At 44.3% G+C, this 18,935-nt stretch overlaps 1 long non-coding RNA gene across 3 annotated transcripts in view; it reads right to left on the reverse strand.

Annotated features, from left to right (window-relative positions):
• The window catches only part of LOC108527983 (uncharacterized), a 41,062-nt gene that overhangs the window by 6,834 nt on the left and 15,293 nt on the right, over nt 1–18,935 (reverse strand). For 2 of the 3 annotated variants that reach the window (XR_001885002.1, XR_001885001.1), the window contains exons 2-4: nt 17,589–17,750; nt 1,180–1,279; nt 724–855 (exon numbers count right to left, since the gene is read on the reverse strand). This is a non-coding gene — a long non-coding RNA (uncharacterized LOC108527983). Of the gene's footprint in view, nt 1–723; nt 856–1,179; nt 1,280–17,588; nt 17,751–18,935 lie in introns of those variants that run through there. The other variant, XR_001885003.1, reaches the window with a different exon arrangement.

Consider the following 18,935-nt stretch of genomic DNA (forward strand, 5'->3'; position numbering starts at 1 on the left):
AAAAAAAAAAAAAAAAAAAGGAAAGGAAGAAAAAATTGACAAGATACAGACTGCTGGGTGTGGGCATTTTTCTCGGTAGTGATTTAATAAGTTTAAACTTATGAGGGACAAAAGAGAAGGAGACAATTTAATCTCTTTAGTCTTCTATATAACTCATCGCTCAAGTTGACCAATCATAAAAATTATCAGCAAATATGTATTTTGTCAGTGTTTAACACATAGCAGGCATTTTGTAAATTGCTCTTAACTCACTGAGTGAAGCATACAGACTGATTATCCTAGAGAAATGACAGCTTAGAGGAGGCTTTGTAGTCTAGTTAGAGTGCATTTTATGGACTTCCTGTGTGACTATTTAGCTTTGACTAACAGGGTATGGTGAAGTGACTGTAGGCCAGTCCATAGGCTTCAAAAGGACTGGCAGCTTCCACCTTGGTCCCCTGGAGCCCTGTGCTGCCAGGTAAGAGGTCTGACAGTCCCACCTTAGAGACTATGGGGAGGTTCTGAGATGACATGGGGAAGATGAGGTATCAGATGATCCCAGGCTTCCTATCCCTACCAGAGTGCAAGGGCGCTGAGAGAAGCCTTCTTGAACCCCCAGGCCAGCCTAGCTACTAGCAGAAAAATCCCAGGTGTCTGAGTCCATACATGCTGCTAAAACAGAAGACCACAGACAGGGTGGCTTAACCAACAAACATTTATTTATCATAGTTCTAGGGGCTGGGAAGTCCAAGATCCAAGCACCAGCAGAGTCGGTGTCTGGTAAGGACTTGCCTTCTGGTTTGCAGATGGGTACCTTCTCATTGTATCTTCGCAGGTGCAGAAAGTAGAAAGGGAGAGCAAGCACTTGTGTCTCTCCTTATAAGGAAATAATCCTATTCATAAGGGTTCCATCCTTATGACCTAATCACCTCCCATATACCCCACCTCCTAACACCATCACACTGGCAGTGAGGATTTCAACGTATGAATTTTGAGGGGACACAAATGTTCAGTCCCCAGCACTAGGTGACCTCAGTTAACACAACATGGAATTAAAGAATCATCCAACTGAGTCTTGTTCAAATTCCTCATTTCCCAAATTACAAAACATAGTCAAACTGGATGTGCTTTCAGTCACTAATTTTTGGGGTAGTTATGCAGCAATAGGTTACCAGGAAAAAAAAAAACAATACTTGTTACCTGGAAGAGGGGTGCTTCTAAGACAAAAATGACAACATGTGGCTCAGGACTGGAGACCTGGTGGTGGAGGTCGAGCAAGGTCTGGAAGGCCTCAAGACATCTGTTAATGGGGAAGGAGGGACAGTGAGAAGTTGTTATTAGAGACTGGAGTACAGACAGTCCATGCTACGTGACGGCAAAGAGTTTAATGAACCCATCACTTGACATAACATGGAAAATAGAAGGTACAACTATGAATTCATGAATTAGGCCTAGGAGCTTCCGGTGGGGTAGCATACAGAACTCAACTCCTGGATGTCAATGATAAAATTCAAAACAAAGATGAACCAAAAAAGGAACTGTTAGTTTTTATAAACAGAATGTAGAAGAAAAATAAAGCAGCCAGGACTTGCTAGGTTTGAAAATAAAACTTTCTTATCCTTAGTCTCTCCCAGCAAAAGATTCTCAAAGGAAAAACTGGTTCCAGGGCAAAGATCAAACCCAAGATGTTATTGCAAGATTCTTTGTTAGGTCTTCAGAAGGTCTAAGGTGGTGTCTCACGGGTCATTTCAGACGGATGAAAGTCCTGCAAGGGATGTTCAAGGCATGCCTCAAAGAACTTCTCTATTAAAAAGATGGCTTCCATAGCTCCAGACAGCCTCTCAAAGAGCTAAAGTTAAAGAAGGGCCTGTGTGGCTCCCAGGGATTGATGTGTACTGATAAGGGGAGGGGCCTAAAAGAGCCCAGCCTCCCAGGAGACTCTTCCACAGGGGCATGGGTAAAGCCATCTTGAACCCTCCGGACCAGCCCACTTGCCAATGGCCACAAAGTGATCCCTGTCAAACTCTATGTGAAGCAGAAGAATCGTGGGCCAGTGCCCGCCCAAATTCCTGATCCACAAAACTGTGAGACATAAAAAGATGATACTTTAAGATACTAATTATAGAAGTCACTTCTTATGCATCAAATAACAATTACGACACGAAATTTCACAGCAAATGAGATGAGCACTGCAAAGGTCAAATGAAAATTGTTATCACCTTCTTTGTGTTCATATCTGCGTACAGTTCCACCAAGGTATGACCTGCTACTAACCACCTAACAACCAGATGCAAATTTCTTACCCTTTCTGCAGCAATAGACACAGTTCACTTACCCCCGCCCTTCTTGAAACTCCTCTCAGCTTCCCCTGCACACTGAACTTATCATTTTCTCAACTCCATTTTCATAAGTGGCTACCATTTGTCCCTTTCTATTTTCACTTCTACCACCTACTTGAAGCCATTCTATCTCTTACCTGGGCTGTTGTAGTTGCTTTGTAACTACTATCTCTACCTCCGGGATGTTCTAAACCTCATGTCATACTAATCTTCCCAAAGTGCAGCTCTGATCATATCCAGCCTTACCTCCTACCAAATGTAAACTATTCATCAGTCAAAATACACTACTCACTATTCCCCAAATATATGCCCCAGATCTTTACACATGCAATTTCTTCTCCATAGAATAACCTCTTTTCCTCACTCAACATCCATCTCAGCCTTTAAAAGTCAGCACTATTGCTATATAATCCCTAAGCCACCACCGCGCTGCTGCTTTCCTCTCTGAGGAGGTATGGACCTAACCCCCCAGCCTAAAGTCAGTCTCCTTCCTCCCAGATTCCCATGGTGGATGGCTCACAATTGCCTACCAGTTTTACCATATTCGGTCAAGTGATAAATTCATAGGTTCATCCTCTACCAGATGATACGCTCCTCAAGGTTGGGAAGTAGATCCCAGTTGTGGAAACACAAGAAGTCCACACACTCGGGAAAACAGACCTTGCTCTCAAAAAATGTTATATTCAACAAAAAGACAAGACCAGCACGATGAACACTTAGAGAACAAAATAAGACGGGATATAATGAACTTCTAAATTACATGGTACAGATTGTAAGAGCTTTAGAAGACTGGAGAAGTAGAGGAGCTATTGTGGAGCGCTGGAATCCTCAAGTGGAACTGTGTGGATGAGGCAGAATGTGCACTTGTAATGTCAGGCTGGGAGGAGACAAGTGGAGAGGAAGGAAGCCACTTCAGACAAAGAAAGCAACATGAGCTCACAGAAAGGAGCGGATAAACATGATGCATTCACAGAAGAGTGAGGAGACGGGCCTTAGCTAATTAATTCTCCAGGAATAGGGAGACTCTCCAAGGCAGCCTCTTCTCCTAAGAAATCCCATTCTTGTCATAAGCTCACCTTATCTTTGGCTTTAGAAATCATTAAGATATTTCCTGGACTAAAATCTGGGACGTGTAAGGGAAAAATATTTGAGTCCAGTATGGTTCAGGAGAATCAAGGAAATACGAGCATCCTGCAGTGGGGGTTTGGGGCAAGTATTCCCCCCACCTGTAAGAAGCATACACAGGAGAGCGGACCACTCCCACAGCTGTATCCACTGCACAGGGAACTGAGCCACAGGCCCTCAGCAGCCAATCTCTGCTCCATTTGAACCACTGTCAGTTTTTTAGCCTGTCCTGACTGACTTAGTGAGCCTTTAGTCATACATGTTTCCTAAACAAAGTTCTCTCACCTTTGTTTTAAAGACTGTGGATCTGTGGCCCCAGGGAGGTTTGAGGAAATTGCTGAAGACCCCATTGCCCAGGATAGAGCAAACCCAGAAAGGAAAGCAGCTGTCTGGCTCTGCACCCCAGGGGTTCTCCCTCTCTGTTGTACTTTCTCCCAAGAAGATGAAGTCTTGCACAGGTCACTGATTTTACCTACAGCAATAAGCGGCCCCATGGAAACTATCTCATGATGTGTATTCAATAATAAGTGTTTGAAGGAGAGCACCCTCTCCTACCTCCCTGCCAGCCCACGAGATCAGAATATCCACCAACACTGCCACCTTCTCAGGAGGGTAGAGGAAGAAGCAGCCGCCTTTCCTCATCTCTTGTTAGCTTTTCCCCGAGGACAGTAAAGAAGATTTGCATGAGATGGGACAATACGCATCCCACAACCACCCCACAACCCCAGTCCTCATTCCTCTGGGAGTTGGGGAAGCAGCTCTCCTAGGCTTTCTCTCCAGCTGCCTGTCCCCTCAGGCCACATACCCTGGACAGCAGGCCCTGCCCATCTGCTGGGCCCACAGGCTCAGCTGGGAAGTTCAACTCAGGAGAAAGGGAGTAGGGCGCTCACTTGGGCTTCACAAACAAGCCATTGAATCCAGTTTTTCCAGCCAAGAGCAAATTTGACCCCTCTCCGAATTCCCTGTATCTTTTTCCACAGGTTCAGAATTCAGAAGGGGTGAGAAAATTGACTCCCTCAGAACCCTCCAATGCCACCATCCTGAAAGACAAATCAATAGAAATCGTGCTTCATGGGAAACCGCAGCCCATGGTGCTCAGAGCACAGAAACGATCCATGCCAACAGAAATGATCCATGCCAACGGTTACTCATGTGAAATTCCTCCACCTCCTCTCAAAAGGACTCTGGATTGATGACCCCACTCCCGAATAAATAAAGCTCTGGGCCTGACATTAGTCAACTCGTTTCACAATGTTATGGGGCCTCAGCTTTGTCCTCTCCATCTTTTTCCCCAGTTCTTCTCTGCGTGCAGGGGAAGCGCCTCCCACAGGAACCGGGGAAGCGCCTCCCACAGGAACCGGGGGTGCCTATCCAGCCCTGGAAGTGGCACTGACTGCTTCATCGTGGCCTCTGGAACAAGCCAGCGACCTGCAATGCCTTTGAAGAGCCAGATGGCAGGAATATGTTTTCATAGCTACCTTCAAAAATAAGAGAACAATGAAACAGACCTAGACCACGGAGAAGGCCAAAAAAAGGGCAGCTCCTTTGTGACTGCAGCCTGTCCGGCTCCATCTGCTCCTGGGTCTGTGGCAGCACGGTACTCAGGCTGACGTCTCCATCCAGGGCTGTGCGTCCTCCTCCTTCTGGATGAACTCCAACCTTGAATGAGATCCCACAATATCCTTCCTCTGCCAGACCAGACTCCACCCATTGTCATTCTCCTAACTCAAACCGTGATTCTTTCTGTCAACTGGATCCTTGCCCCAGCCTATAAACTTGCCCCAGTTGCTCCCATCCAGAAGGAAAAAAAATAAAACCTCTACTTGTCTCTCTGGCATGCCACCTCCACTCTCCTCTACCCTGGCCAGGTGCTTCAAAGAGCTGTCCACGTGCTCCATCTCCTACCCCTCTCATCAATGCTACCTACATCTGCCCACACCACTCATGGAGACCGCTCTCTCTGTAACAATCTTCAAAGATAGCCTGTACTGGGCTAAAGAGTGTCTCCCAAACATTAACATCCACCCTAAGCCTATGAATTTGAGGTTATCTGGAATTAGGGCCTTTGCAGATGTCATCAAGTTAATATGAGGTCATGAGGGTAGGCCCTAATCTAATCTGACTGGTGTTTTTATAAAAAAAGAAGAGACACTGAGAAACACATAGGGAGACCACCATGGACAATGAAGGCCGTGATTGGAGTGACACATCTGCAAGCCAAGGAACACCAAGGTCTAATGTCACCACCAGAAGCTAGAGAGCCAAGGACGAATTCTTCCTAAGAGTCTCCAGAGGGAACAAGGTCCTGCCAACACTTTGATTGCAGACTTCTAGCCTCCATATTAATAAGAGAACAAATTATTGCTGCTCTAAGCCACCCATTTTGTGATACTTTTTACAGCAGCCCTGGGAAGCTAATATATGACCTCTTTCCAGTTCTTCTAACCACTTGATTGCAGAATTTGGCACCATAACTTCATCCTTTCTGAAATTCTCCTCATCAGTGATTTCAGCAAGATAACTTTCTGGTTCTCCTTTTAATTCTCTGCTTCTCCCTTGCCTTTTTCAATGTCGGATTCCCCCGCAGTTCTGTCCTTACTCCCTTTCTCCTCATTCTACTCTTCTTTCCAAGGAGAGCTCATTTGCCTTCTGTCCACGATGACCCCCATATTCACACCCTGCCTCTCCACCAAGCTCCAGACCCATGTCCCCAAACAGTTAACACAATTCCCACCACATACACCTCATAATACCACCCATCCAGAAGGAAACTCATTATGTGCTATATTCATTTTTTTAATTTTTTTTAATTTTTATTGAAGGTTGACCCTGGCTATCAGATGGAACACCAGACCTACTCTTTTCTTCTACCCAAGAAGCCCAGGCTACTTGGGCTTCCTCCCAGCAAGGTGGCTGGTTCTGAAAGGAAGCAACTTAAGGAACACTGGGAAAAAGGTATAGAGCCTTTCATTGCCTAATCACATAAGCTCTACAGCATCTCTTCCACTCTAGTCATAACTCTGCCCAGTTCAAGGGGAGGGAGAATAGACGTCACCTTTCATTTGGAGAAGTGACAAAGTTACAATGGAAGAAGAGTGAATGGGATGGGAGATAGCGGGTGCTGGAAAATGCAACCTGCCACAGCTTCCTAACTAGCCTCCCTACCTTAGGGTCTCATCCCTCAATAAAAGTGACCTCTGCATCTGTGCCAAGCTCATGGCTCACCCTTGCTTAAAATGGCTGATGAATCCCATTTCCTACAAAATAGGTTTTTCAGTCCTTCCTATCACCAGGGGCCTGGTTACTTTGCTATTGGCTCTCAGCTCCAAATGCACCCTTGTAAACCCTTCTGTGACACTGGGCGGTGGCTCTGTATACCACACTTCCCAGGCCCCCTTGCCAGCTGCCTCCAACTGGCAGGACTAGGTTCTGCCAAGTAACTAGAAGACACTAGAAGGAAACTCTAAATCAAGTGGGTGGAGAAGGGGGTTCCTTCCTTCTCTTTGCTTCCTGTCAGCATCACCCCCGCAGGGGCACTTTAGTCCAGCAGTGACCAAAGGTTCCAGCTTCCACTTTCTTTCTATGTTCACAAAAACAGTCTAGCTGAGTTCCTCAGAGTCCTAGAAGCAGCTGGGTCATAACCCTTCCTTGGAAACCTGTGTCCCGCCTCTATAAAGTCCTCTCTCCAAGTTCCAGGCTCTGAAAATCCCATCTCTCCCCTTGCTCTCCCAGACCTCAAGATGGCACCTGCAGCTGTCAGGGTTACCTTAGTGTTCTCTGCTGGCCCTTCCATGGCAATGCCTATGAGATCAATGCCCCCTTTTGAAAGTCCCTCTTTGAAACACCTAGTGTGGGTCCTCGCTCCCTAACCGGGCTCTGGCTGACAGGGCATGTAAGACTTTTCATTTTCTGGCTGCAATCTGCCCTTCAAAACCGACATCCCAAGATTCTCCCCATAAAGCCCTCTGCATTCTACCCACACCTACTATTTCAACTTGTTCCTCCAGGCCCTAAATTTTTTTCATCCTCCTATGACTATGTATATACTGAATTGCTGATTTCATGAGGGAAGAAATTGCATCTTAAACATTTTACTTTTTCTATTTTAATTGATGCATAAAAATTGTATATATTTACAGAGCACATAGTGATGTCCTGATACATACAATCTATAGTGATCAGATCTGGGTAATCAGCATATCATCTCAAACATTTATCACTTCCTTGTGTTGAGAACATTCAATATCTTCCTTCTAGCTATTTGAAACTACGCATTCTTAACTACAGTTATCCTACAGTGGTATAAAAAACTAGAACTTACTTCTCCTATGTAGTTTTTGTTTTCTTACATAGAGGCTGTACTTTTTAAAACTTTTTTCTTTTTTTTTTTTTCCAAGATGGGTCTCACTAAGTTGCCCAGGCTAGACTCAAACTCCTGGGCTCAAGCGATCTTCCTGCCTCAGCTCCCCAAGTAGCAGGGACTACAAGCACACACCACGGTCTCTAGGCCATTTTTCTCTCTCCCCTCTCTATCTCCTCACTTTCTTTACTAGTACCGTGTGCAGGAAAAGACACATAATGTTAGTTTAATGAATGCAGTTACTAATTCATTCACTATATGCCTAGAGAAGTGATATACGGAATGGATTTCTGGCATTGACCATAGACATGTAAGACAGACATTAAGGGATGGGTCTTACCTAAGCCTCACACACCACATCACCAAGCTGCCTCTCACTTCTCCTATAGATTAAGGCAGGCATGATTATGACCTTAGGTATTACATACAGTAGTCCCCTGTTATCTGTGGTTTCATTTTCTGCAGTTTCAGTTACCCACAGTCAACTATTGTCTGAAAATACTAAACGAAAATTTCTAAAATAATTCCTAAGTGTTCAATTTTGTACCATTCTGAGCAGCATCATGAAACACAGTCCTGATGACGATTAATACTGAGGGTCAACTTGATTGGACTGAAGGATGCAAAGTATTGTTCCTGGGTATGTGTGTGAGGGTGTTGCCAAAGGAGATTAACATTTGAGTCAGTGGACTGGGAGAGGCAGACTCACCCTCAGTCTGGGTGGGCACCATCTAATCAGCTGCCAGCTCGGCCAGAATAAAGCAGGCAGAAGAAACTGGAAAGACTAGACTTGCTGAGTCTTCTGGACTTCATCTTTCTCCCATGCTGGATGCTTCCTGCCCTTGAACATCAGACTCCAAGTTCTCCCGCTTTTGGAGTCTTGGACTTACACCAGTGGTTTGCCAGAAGCCATTGGGCCTTTGGCCACAAACTGAAGGCTGCACTGTCAGCTTCCCTACTTTTTAGGTTTTGGACTCAGACTAGTTAACCACTGGCTTCCTTGCTCCTCAGCTTGCAGACAGTCTATCGTGGGACTTCAGCTTGTGATTGTGCAAGTCAATTCTCTTTAATAAACTCCCTTTCATATATACATATATTCTATTAGTTCTGTCCCTCTAGAGAACCCTAATACAGTCCCACTCCATCCTGCCTGCGATGTGAGTCATCCCTTTGTCCAGCTTATCCAAGGTGGAGAGGCTACCTGCCCATTAACCTTCAACATCGTCCACTTCCAACATCCAACCATCACTGTCATCATTACCCAGGCTCCATGATCCAGGGTCACCTGAAGCAGATGATCCTCCTTCTGAGGTTTCATCAGAAAGTCAATAGCATCCTAAAGTGATATCACAATGTGCATGTCATTCACTCACTTCCTCTCATCATGTAGGCATTTTATCATCTCATATCATCAGAAGAAAGGTAAGTATTTCTTGAGAGAGAGAGAGACCACATTCACATAATTTTTATTACAGTACATTGTTGTAATTATTCTTAGTTATTGTTGCTAATCTCTTACTATGCTTAATTTATTAACTTTATCACAGGTATGATATGCGTGTACAAGAAAAAAATGGGGTGTACAGGGCTCAGTACTATGCTCAGTTTCAGGCATCTGGGGGTCTTGTAATAAATCCCCTGCAGATAATAGGGGCTCTTGTAATAACTAGGGAAGTCCCGAAGGGATAGGCATAAATCTGAGCCACAAGCACTGGAGAATGCTGGTCATAGCTCTGACATCTGATTATGTATGACACTTGCCCAACCGCAGCTCCATTTCAAGTATAAAAGGGGGAAATTGCTATGAACAGTGTAATGGGCTGTTTAAATTACCGCATCATGATAGCACTGAAAACCGATCTTGTCCCTTTCGCGAAAGCACCCAGGTGTCCCACTAGATTAGCGTAATAACCCTGTAAGAATCTCTGGCCAATAGTTCTCAGACATAACGTCCAGGACAGTGAGCTTAAGGGAGTTTCTCAGCCCCACTAGAGCCTAAATGAGGCCCCAGGAATCCCTAAGACTTAGGGAGAGTTGAAAACTAGGACGTTTTTAAACACTTTGAATTAGAAATGAGTCATCTTTCCATACCAACTTTGCCTTTCGTTTAGGTTTCTAGTGAAAACCAAACATGCAAACAAAACCCTAAACTAATTCCAAATACCTCAGAAGTTAATTTACTTTTCATTTCTTCTCCAAACAGGTACAGAGGTTTTCCTTCCTTTAGCACATTTTAGTTTTGGCTCATTTGTTTGCTAGGAACAAACATTCCCTCTAGGTGGAACAGACAAGGAGCTGTTTATGTAAGGGGTGATGAGAGACCCCCCTCATAGGGCCCTAGAATAATGCTGTGACAAGAAGCTGCCCTCCAGCTGGAGAAGAGGATGCAGGGTGGGATCCGAAGCAGATTCCGGGACTCCCACAGCGGAAGCAGGTGGATCTTCACGTGAGCGCTCCACCATTGGCAGCCACAGACACTCCCGTGTCTCTTTTTTCTCTTACTAAGTAACAACATTTTATTTGCTTCCTTCCAGTTTAAGTTCTTAGGAGGGAATCTGATCAGACTGGCCCATAGACGCCACAGATCTGTGGTCAGCCTGGGGATACAGACCGGCTTTCCTGGGTGTTGAGTGTTTACAGATGTGAGTGCTATAGATATTTGTGTGTGTGTCGGGGTGCGGGACATGGGTTCACTTAAAAAGCATCCTGTATACTATGAGAAAAAAGGTATGCAACTGGAAAATCCATTTTATGATTCTTGATCAACTTGCTAATATGTTATGGTATTTTATACCTGGGAGAGTCTGGGGAAGGGGTGGGCAATTCTTAGGTAGCCTGAATGGTTTTATGCTTTCACGGGGACCTTACAGTATTCTTCAGGTTCCCATTTCTAGGTCTGCTCTCCTGCACTCTGCTGACTCACGTGAATGCAGCTTGACTGGGGGCAATATGTTCAGATCCTTCCCCAGCTCCTAGAAATGGAGCATCCCTTTCAGCTCCTTGCTGCTGGGGTCCCTCCATCCTTCTAGGTAGCACTGTTAGGCAGGACGCAGGACAGTCCCACACCAGCTCTTTCATGTGGCCAGTATTTGGATTGGAAGACAATGATACATCCCTTGCTCCAAAAACTTCTGGGAGTGCAGGGCGATCCCAGGCATCTCTATGCTCTTACTAGACCCCACTTCATCCTTTTCAGGCAGCAGTACTCTGCGTCTCCCAGGTGTAAAACACACTTCAAGGGCCCTGCGACAGCTGATGGAAACCCTCTCACTAGGCTACAGACGAAGGGTGTCACTCCCCCAGCCACCTCCTCCCTGTGAGGGAATAAGGATTCACAACGCAGCCACATCATTTTCCACATACATCTCTTCACAAGCGTTCACACGTCTTCCCTCTACTCCCTTTTAGAAGTCCAAGGCTCATGGAATCCATTTGCAAAGTTTCTCCTATAAATTCTGCATATAAATACTTGTCTCCCACTCACTTTGCCATCTCTCCTCTATCCTAGTGATGCTTCAGTCTAAACCTCCATTTTTAAATCCAATCACACACTAACCAGTTTTGACAAAATCTGGAGTTATTATTTTAATACCACGTTATATATTTAAAAACATATTACCTATTTTATAATTTTTGATGTCTAATTTATGAACTTGACATGATGAAGCCAGAAATTAATCCACGTAATAGCAGAGGTTGGTTAGCCAGCATGTATTCAGTGACTCTCATGTGCCACCCTTGTGTGCTGGGTGCCTGCAAAGACTACAGCAGACCCATGACCCAGGAAACACAAGCACACTTCAAGACCAATGGGACCACAGAGTTGACCACAGCACTATGCCTGAAACACCAATGTATGATTATACTAAACAGCATAATGCTAATAAATTGAGTAGAGGTTTGCAGATAAAGCAATGCAGTCCTAGGGATCCGTGGTTAAATTTTTTCATAAGAAATGGATATCGGCCGGGCGCAGCAGCTCACGTCTGTAATCCCAGCACTTTGGAAGGCCAAGGCGGGCGGATCACGAGGTCAGGAGATCGAGACCATCCTGGCTAACACGGTGAAACCCCGTCTCTACTAACAAATACAAAAAATTAGCCGGGCATGGTGGCAGACACCTGTAGTCCCAGCCACTCAGGAGGCTGAGGCAGGGAGAATGGCGATGAACCGGTAGGCAGAGCTTGCAGTGAGCGACGATCGTGCCACTGCACTCCCACCCTCTGGGCGCAGGCGAGACTCTCCGTCTCCAAAAAAATAAACAAACATAAAAAAGAAATGTGGTAATAATAGTTATGTTACAAAGAGATATTTATCTAGGAAGATTTATTTACATGATTGGTTTGTTTCAATGGTATAAATATTTGAGGCTCATGGGTAAATCAATGAATGTTAATTAAATTACCACTATTAAGCTTCTCATTCAAAGTATCAAATAAAAAAATAACTGCCTTGAACTAATTCTAGTCAAACTATCAATTAAGCATACAAGAGTGCATTGCTTTTATTAATTCAAGTGAACATAAAGAATATGCAGAATTTAGTGATAATTTTACTGTGTTTGGTGGGACTCTACACATGGGCATTACTTAATCCAGTTGCCCGTGTTTATAAACATGCTATTCGGGACGTAAGAGATGCTAAAGTATGTTTGTATACTTTTCTTTTAAAGCGTTTAACGCTATACAATGAAAAATGTGACCAAGTTCACAATGCACAAGCCCTAAACCAAAACACGTGTCTCTGGGTGATGCAGTATTTCATAACCCAGGCATCAGCCTAGCTTCTGCTAATGTTGGTGTCTTGGGAAATGACAAAGTGAGTCTTCATTTTAACAACTGGCAAACTGCTGAAAAAACAGGGATTCAAAACATGAAAACGCTCCAGAAACCGTCCTTAGAAAAATGTGATAAGCATAACCTTTCACTTGCTATGACTGTTTGGGATAATCTTGCCTCTGTATTTCACAAACGTTTACCAAATGATTGTACACCAGATTTCCAAACCCCGCACTACTGGGGCATTTCCAGTGAGACTTATTTTTTAATTTGTGGGGGCTGTCTGGTACATTGGTAGGATGTTCAGCAGCATCCCTGGCCTCTGTCACCAGATGGCCGGTAGCACCTCCCTCCACAACTTGCAACAAGCCAAAAAATGTCTCCAGACACCGCAAATGTCCCCTGGGGCAAAATGACCTCGTGAGAACCAGTGATACCATTATCATCTGGGCAAGAAGTAAAAACACTCTGTAGTTTAATTCAATGCAACTACACTACCTTGTCATTTCTCTACAGCTATACTGTGATGGGCATGGAGTTTTCAGTCCAACAGGAGAGCTTAAGTAAAAGAGGGCTTGAGATATGTGTCCAGGAGTCAGATGGCTGGGGTCCAGAACTGTCGTCTTTGCTAGCTGCCTCTTATCTTGAAACAATTCCTTAATCTCCTTTAAGTCTTCGCTTACTCAACTGGGTAATGGGAGTAAGAACCAGCACGTGCTTTTGTATACAGTTGTAGGTTAGATGAGAGAATAAATAGGCATTCATTCTAATAAAACAGCATTTAACAAATACTGGGTATTAGAGTAATGTCCAATAAATGTTGGAAGAAGCATGAGTGCTGTAATAGCACACAAGAGACAACAATAGGTTGCATCACCTTTCTCCAAACTCAGCTGGAAAACAGTGAAAGAGAGGATTTGTTAGCCTGGCTCCCATTGCTGATAAGGGGGTTCATATGAATATGTGTGCATCCACACATAAACAAACATGCATGTGGTTGTGTGGTGTTAAAAGATCCAGTCTAGGATTAAGAAAATGTGGCACATATACACCATGGAATACTATGCAGCATAAAAAAGGATGAGTTTGCGTCCTTTTTAAGGGACATGATGCAGCTGAAACCATCATTCTTAGCAAACTATCACAAGGAACAGAAAAACCAAACACCGCATGTTCTCCACTCATAGGTGGAACTGAACAATGAGATTCACTGGATCGGGGGGAAGGGGAACATCACGGCACTGGGGCCTATCATGGGGTGGGAGGGGGAGGAGGAGGGATTGCATTTGGGGATTAACATGATATAAATGATGAATTGATGGGTGCTGACGAAGTGATAGGGTGCAGCACACCAACATGGGCATAAGTTATACATATGTAACAACCTCACGTTATGCACATGTACCCAGAACTTAATATAATAAAAAATAAATAAAATAAAATAAAATAAATAATAAAGATCCAGTCTATAACATCTGTGTTGAATTAAGATGTCAAGTACATTTATGAGGGTTTTATCTTTAACTAAATTGATGACCGAGTTAAATTGCTTTCATCTGCTTAGAAAAAATTAATACTGATATTTGAGGCAGACATTACTATTGCTTTCAGAGCCTTTTTAGCAGATTTTCTTTTCTAAGATAACTCATAGGGACAGTGAAAGAGAAAAAGTAAACTGTCATGTGAAAAACTGTCACTCCATTTAAATATGGCAAATATATAATTCACATCCCTAGTAGCAGGAGGATGTTGAAGTGGTCCCCTGACTTACAGTTTAGCACAAGTCCTTCCACAACCCAGAAACTATGGCCTGACGTGAACACCCCTGCTGCTGCAACGCCAGGCGGCCTCTCTCACTCCAGCCAGGCCTAGAGTCACAGGGTTGCCACAAACAGACCTATCCACTTGGGGCTGCTGTTACACACGTGCTGCTGCAACGCCAGGCGGGGCCATCTCTCACTCCAGCCAGGCCGAGATGCACGGGGTTGCCACAAACCAGACCTTCCACTTGGGAGCTGTTGAGAGAAGACCCAACAGCACTCTGCTCTCCTGAGGATCCCTCACCAAGAACTGCCTGGGCCTGGCCCCTTTCTCCAGCTAGGCACAGCCGTGGGCAAGGTACATGGCTTGTTGAGTCCAGGAGGGCTGTCTCAGCCCCGCCAGCCTAAGCAATCAGCCTGTGACCCTACAAGGAGGAGCCATGACCTACCCTGAGTTTGCTCTTCCAGGGTCTCTTGGTCCATGGCTTTGTCTTCACTTAAGAGGTGCCATTATGACCAGAAAAAAAGAACTCCACTCCATCCTTAACCCTGGCTCTCAGCACAGGGCACTAACTTACCTACTGAGCCTCAGGAAAAGAATCTGATGCTCTGGTCATCACATCTGGAAGGAGGACCAACATGCAAGGCCAGCCAGAATCAGAATTCAGGTCCCCTCTTGAATTTGTGAAAAATATTCCTCCTCTCAACACCCCTGCTTTCCCCACCTCTCCCTGGTAAATCCATATACATCTTTCAAAACTCAGCTCAAAAGTAATCTGAACATTGAAGCCTCTCCCAGCTCCCTCCTCCACCACCAAAGTCTGAGGTCACTTGCTCCAACTAACCATGCACTACATTGTTTGTTGAGTCTATCTCCCCCACTCAAATGTGAGTGCTTCGTGACACACTTAATAGGTAGAATAAATGATTTGATTGACATTTTATGGAATTGAATATAGCTTTTCATTTTAAGGGACAGATTAACACTACACTAGGTTCATCTATTATTTTTCTTCCAGTGAAATCCTTCAAGCCTTCTGAGCAATTTAATGTTTTCCCTGCGGAATCATCTAAATATGAAAATAGCCACTGTCCATCAGAACAGAGCAATCACCCATTAGTGACTAGGCGTGCCACTTTCATGGCGATGGCTTCCACATCTCCTAACAGAGGACTATCATGCTTATTTAAATGCCTGCTATGTGGCATACTATGGAGGATGATCAAAAGCAGAGCCAGATCTGCTGGGCAAGTGGGGGCTGCAGAGCTGGTGAGTGCCGGGCCTGGGCTTTCATCTCTGGCTTGGCCAACCCAAGCCAGTGCTCTTCCCACCACTTGCTGATTAAACACGACTTCCTCATTGTTTTTCTCAGGCAAGACTAAAAATCCTGAGAAATGACCTCTGGCTACAGCTGAAATCTTCCCATTTAAAATTCAATATCTGGATGGACACCAGATCAACCTTGTTTGTGAATTAAAAGCATCTCAATTATTTCAGTCTGCTCCATGCTGAGCTTCAGTTATGTTCCACACTGCACTCCCTCCCCAGTGCCTTTCATCTGGAGCTTCCTACAGGCTTCCTGAATTGCTGTGAACTTTCTTTCCTAACAGCCCTGTCTGGGGACAATCATGTCCTAATCTCTAGCAATAGAGTATAAAAAGAGTTTTAAGCTCTTCAGGCCTCAGTTTCCTCACTGGTAACATGGGGAAATACTCTCTGCAAAGACACAGAAGCACACTGGGTTTTGCTCCAACTTTTGTCAGTCTTCCCACTCTGTGCCACAAATTTCAAGAAAGAAGATAATAAGCTCTTTCTTTCTGAAAGTGTTGATGCCTTGAGAGAGCCCAAGCTTGATTAATCTCTAATACATTGGTAGCCCTCAGAGCAGACTGGGGTATTTTTGTATACAACAGCTTAAACAGAAAATGCTAAAGTGAGCTCAAGAGTGGAGAGGGCATATTTATAAATGCCTTTATGCCTTTATTTGATCTCTCCTCTGTTTTTAGAACATCATTAAGGAAGATCATTTCTTTCTCTAATGATTTTGAAAAAAGTCATGGGTTATCCTTAGGAAAGATGAAAATGAATTAGGCCTTGAAGTGACAAGAATTGAAGTCAAAATCAAGATATCACATCATTGGCTATTACACTTGCACACACATGCACACACAAATGTTCAGAGCAGGCAGGAGAATCAAAAGTATTTGATTTCTTCTACTTTTATGAGAAAACCACTGAAGTGAACTTCACCAACACCATTTTCTCCCTCAAATTCCAAAATAGTTTGTGCTTAATACCATTCAAGCACATTCATAAGAGACTTTTATCCCTGGAAGGACCACGTGAGTCGTCCACATGTGGAAATGCACAGTTCATGTCCCATATACATCAGACACTGCCTGGTGCTGAATTTTCTTCAAACAGCTGACATATGCATTTGCAGCAAGACTGTGTGGCACCCACATCTGCCTTAACCTGAAGCAGACGCTTCACTCGGTCGTGTTTATTTACAGTAAAGTTCCCTGATAAAATCGCCACATGCTGGAGGGAATGGCAATGAGCACACACACACAGACCAGTGCAGTCCCACCCACTGGGCACGCCTTCTGTATCCTGAGCCCAGGACACAAAACCAAGCCACTCTGTCCTGGAACATGATCAAAGAAATGCCATTCTCAACATCGTGCCTCGGTCTGATCCAGCTCACTGCTTTTTGATGAATACTCTCATGCTACCACCTCTATTTCAGAAAACACAATTACTAAACTGGAGGAGGTCATGTTTGTTTGTTTCACAAAAGGAGAAAAAGACAGAACAGAGAGAGAAAATTAAAACATTACTTTCATGATATTTCAATTAATTTGTGACCTCGATATTCTGGAAAAAGGTCTCTTTGATCTGGTTATATCTATAAATGCACAATAACCTCTGATTACTGTGAATGGACATTTATTCATGCAAGTTTAGGTCACTAATGAATGACTGTGCCCAGGCGAAACATACACATACTCACAGTCACTCATTTCTTCTGAAACCTAGGGAAATGCAGTAAATTTTAACTTGGGAGAATAAAGGTTAAGCATGGCAGTTAAAGGGGTAAAATTTGAAAGTCAATCATTAGAATAAATATCCCTAGTGAATTACCACAATCCTAATGTTTCTAGCTCTGCTGTCTCCCAGATTTAAAAGCACTTATCAGCACCCCGTAAGAAAAGCAATTCCTGCCCATAAAAGCCAGAAGGTCACCTTTTTCATCTTGGCCCAAGATATTCAATCCTTCACATCTGCAAACATGGAGCACTTGGCATGAGCCAGCGTTACTCTTGGCTCTGATGGCAGTTGCAAGAGATGGGCAGGCCACCACCTTCAAGTTGTTCCCAGTCCACTGTGGGGAGGGGACAGAATTACCTATAATGGAAAGAGGAGTTTTCTAAGTTTTCTGAGCCCATCAGACAGAATGGAGGAAGATCTTCATGAGAGGCACAAGGGATGCTGGAGAGCCCCTAAAGGGAACAGTGTGCTCCCGGGTGAGGGCTATGACAGCTCCAGGCAAACTCTGGAGTGCTCGGTGGGTGTCACAGTGTGTCCTGGTCAGGGTCCAAGCAAGGCAGCAGAGCCAGTACAAGACACACATGGAAGGATCGAGGACCAGGAACCATCCATGGGACTGTGGGGGCTGGGTACACCGACATCCACAGGACAGGAGTCAGGACACAAAGACCACGGGGAGGACAGGGCTGCTGGATCGGCAGGTGGAATGTCTTTCTCTGGGAAAGCCTCAGCTCTGCTTTCAAGGGCCCACTAAGTCAGGCTCACCCAGATTACCCAGGATAACCTCCCTTAAAGTCCCGATTACCCAGAATAACCTCCCTTAAAGTCAACTGAGTAGGGACTTCAATTACACCTGCAAAATCCCTTCACAGCAACACCAGTGTGCGACTGCATCGTTGGACTGCAGCCTCGTCAAGTAAACTCATCAAAAGCTGCCACGGGAGGTTATTGTTGTTACTGGAGTCAGCTAATTGAGCCGCCAGACTGCCTGAGTCTGAACCCTGGGACTGTCACTATTAGTTCTGTGTTCTTGAGCAACTTACTCAACTATTCAGTGCCTCAATTTCCCCATCTATAAAATGATGATGACAAACAGTACCTACTTTACAGATGTTTTGTAAGGATTAAATTTGCTAACACATGTAAAATGCTTAGAATACTGAAACGTAAGAAGAATTCAGTAAGTGTTACCTGTTTTGCTGTTATTATGACTATGATTACTTAAGGCATGTATAACAGTATGTGTAGCTAATACATCAAAAATTACTTTAGCAAGCTCGTGGCAGAGCCAGGACTGGAACTGAGGGTCCCAGAATCAAATCCTTTGGTAACTGTTTATTCAGCATCTGTTATGCTTGCAAGTATAGAAATTTAATGAAGAGTAAATAGAAGCCTTATCCTTGTGAAGTCACATTATAGCTGATAATATGAGACAGACAGCACCCAACAACGCATTCCACATGTCAAATGAGGGGTAGGGAAATGGTGTTGTAAGAGTCCATGTGGGGAGACAGGACTCGCCTTGTCTGGGCACATACCTTG

This window comes from Rhinopithecus bieti, unplaced genomic scaffold (genome assembly GCF_001698545.2).
Source record: "Rhinopithecus bieti isolate Rb0 unplaced genomic scaffold, ASM169854v2 scaffold_3948, whole genome shotgun sequence".
NCBI lineage: Eukaryota > Metazoa > Chordata > Mammalia > Primates > Cercopithecidae > Rhinopithecus > Rhinopithecus bieti.